Source organism: Salmo trutta, chromosome 20 (assembly GCF_901001165.1).
Source record: "Salmo trutta chromosome 20, fSalTru1.1, whole genome shotgun sequence".
Classification (NCBI taxonomy): domain Eukaryota; kingdom Metazoa; phylum Chordata; class Actinopteri; order Salmoniformes; family Salmonidae; genus Salmo; species Salmo trutta.
Window position 1 is genome coordinate 25,409,843 of NC_042976.1, and position 3,721 is coordinate 25,413,563.

Sequence of the window (3,721 nt, forward strand, 5' to 3'; positions counted from 1 at the left end):
ACGTACAGTCAATAACACAATAGAAAAAGTATATGTACAGTGTGTGCAAATGTAGTAAGATTAGGGAGGTAAGGCAATAAATAGGCCATAGAGGCGAAATAATTACAATTTAGCATTAACACTGGAGTGATAGATGTGCAGATGATGATGTGCAAGTAGAATACAAAGTTTATGAAATGTAGCCAATTTAATGTACATTTTTATTTGACGTTAGTCAATGAAACTAAAAACAAACATTGAGGGTTTTATATGTATGTTTGAATTTGTGTTTGACTTTTGTACTATAGTCCTATTGGTAATATATTTATTGATTTACTCAGAAGTTTGAAATAACATAACCCTGAAATAACCCACTGGGCAAAAACTGCATGAATCAACGTTGTTTCCATGTCATTTCATCCAAAAACAACGATGACATTGAATCAACGTGGAAAACTAACTGCATTTGCAAAAAGTCATCAAGGTAAGGTATTTTTTTCTCTTTTTTTTACCCAACTTTTAACCTAAATGCAATTACATGGCGAAATTGTTTGTTGTATTTCACGTTAGTTGACGACTCAATCAAAGTAAATCAAAACTAGATATGTAACTGACGTCCGTGCAATTGCATTTTCTTCCCAATCGGAAATATTTGTCGGCGCAAACAATCACGTTCAGAAAATAAACTGATTATTTCCACGCTCCCTAAAATTCCCTTGCATAGGCCATTCTGCTGTGTTATCTGAAGGCATAGGTCTAAACCAGATAATAGCCTTGAACTTCTCCCGATCGGGTTTTCATTTGTTATACCCTGCAGCAGCTCACTGTGTAAAGACCGAATCCACTGAAGAGATCTGCGTGATTTCTATGATTTGTCCCTTAATTCAGAATTTTGCGTTCAGTGTTTGGAAATACCCGACCTGTCAGTTAACGGGTCGCCGATAGCCTGAACTGCCAGTTCATTTGGAAGTTTTATAAACAGCCGATGTGTCGTCATTTTGGATGGTTTACTGCGCCCGGACATGTTTCCTCTGTTGCATGGTTTATTTCCCCGAGGTCACGGGGTCAAACGACTTCTTGCACAAATTGAATGTGAACGGTGGGTGTTGAAGTCTTTAACCACTTCATAATCAACAAAATGATATCCTGCTACAGTGAAAACTGAAAAGTAACCCATATCTTATTCCGCTGATTAGCTCAAATAGGGCCGCTATGAAAAACCCTCATGATCATCTGAAATGGAAATCCTGCACACTTTCTAGTGAGACATTTTACATTTTCCAGTAACAGAAATTGGGATCTAAATGGTTTTAGAATGGGCAACAGTGCTCGAGTATTTTGATATTATAGGCCCAATTCTTCCCTGAGGCTCTGAGGGATTTACACTCTTTGTCCTGGAATATTGGACATTAATGCACACATTTGCCTTGTGCAATTTTAGGGCTATAGGTGTGAAATACTCTACATGGCCACCGTAGGGCGGGAGACACTAAAAATCCAGGCATGATGGCAACATGCTTACCACATTTTAGGTATAAGCGTTTGCACATTGCCTAATGTTGTTAATATTCCTATCTCAAAGTTTGTTTGATGGTATCATTTCAATATTGTTAGCCTATATGACCATGTTCATCACAATTGATGCTGCTACACCCACCGGTTTGTTATACTCCGATTACAAACCTTTCCTTGCAAATATTAGGCTAGCTATTATTTACTTCACCTCGTTCCCGTTTTTAATTATGGTTGACAAATCGTTTTCATTTCACGTGTAGCTCAATAGGACTGTAGCCTATGCGATAAATTCATATTTGGTTGAGAAAGGACCACGACGATTGATTGTTTTTATGGTATTTTTGTTCATTATTATTTTAATCTTTTCAAAGTTAATGGATTATGAACTTCAAGTTCTACATTGATAGGCATTCAGCAATCACGTCTTGAATTAGAATGATCTTCGTTTACTACTTTTATTTCTAATGAATTTCAGGATTAATTAAAATGTTTCCATCTTGTTGTCGTTAATGATCATTTAGACTGCATATTAATTATTATTTACTCTGAATTAATAGCTATATTCATGCATCAATAAAGCGTCAAGCTCAGGTGGTGATTGAAATTCAGTTTCTTTAGCCTGACACAAGTAGTCCGGTTTGTTTCGTTGATGCACCAGGTTTGCATTTAGGCTAGGATGATTTCATAATCAGACGATAATATGCAGCCAAAAGTAGCTAATTTTGTGGGTATATGAAATCATAGTTTTACCACAACTCGAAGACTGTTGTTAACATTTTGATATAGACTAAGTTTTAGAAAAATTAATTTAATTTCTACAGCACTTTTCATTACAGAGGCATCTCAATAGGCTACTATATGCAGAAAAAATACAAAATATATAGTCCTACATTAATTCTAATAATAAAATAAAGGTTATGCTTGTTTGAAAATGAATGGTTTACCAAGCGACTGTATTTTCTGTAGTGCGGACTTGGCCCAGGGAACGCTCGTTTGATTCAAGTCAAGGGGTCTAATATTATAACTTTCCTAATAAAAAAACAGTAATCTAAAAGTGTTTATTCATGGTGAATTTTGTGCGCTGTGGTTTTATTTCATACTTAACGTTTGCACAAATGCTGTATATACATATAGAGAAAGATAATGTATATCACTTCTTAGTTCAACATTTTATTTTGATCATGGCCTATGTATATCATAGGACATATATGTTTCGGTGTTTACCCAGTCTCTCTTTTTTCTAAAGAGGCACACTTCTGAAAAATCCTGACTTTATTCATGTACTGATTAATAGAAAAGATGATTAGGTCTACCATACAAACCTTGTATAACTCAATAATTACGTTTTCTATTCCGTTTTGTTACATCTTCTCCACGTTGAAAGATATGATAACAAAGTATTGGCTACCCTTCGTTTTAAACGTGTGAGAGTGTAAACGTTATTCATTAGATAAGCTATTTAGGTTGCTTTACTGAACTGATTTTAATATTTAGGCTACCAGCGATTGCGCACTGACCGCACCAGCAACATGCACGCGTTAGGATTCAAACAATCGAGGCAAATAAAACTAGAAACAAAACCTTGTTTTCAGTGTCTTCTACAATCTAATGCACAGTGCACAGCTAGAGGCTACATAGCACCGGTTTCAATTACCCAATAAAGATAATTATTGTCGTCTATATTTTTCCCTCAATCAAATAGGCTTATCTTGGTTCTGACCAGGCCACCTGTCACGGTCTTTGAGCTCGCTCTGTTTTTCAGCTGTTCATGAAGCTGTAATGTAACTTCATTAAATCTGGTAATATTGAAATCAATAAAGCCCTATTTATGCATTAGAGTAGACTATGATACGTGGTGATTAGAAGTAAGTGGACAGTGTTCCGACATTGTATGGACCCTAATACAAATTCGGAAACATAGCCAACCTTTGTATAATATCGCATTATAAATGTGGTTAGTTGGAAACATCACTTGTTCTGGGCCCTTTATGCATGTCTTCGCACATTCAGTAGCTGTGCATGGAGGCTTTCAGTGACAGTTTATCATTGCACAATGATTTCATACAGGTAGTTCAAGTAAATCTTCGTAACATATTTGTAGAGGGGGGTAGGAGGTCCGGATTGGGGGGGGGCAGGAGGGGGGGGGGTGGAGCAAAAATATTTATAAAATACGTTTAGTTCTATTTTTCCCCCATAAAGCCCTGACGATGTTAATTCAGTGTTGGAT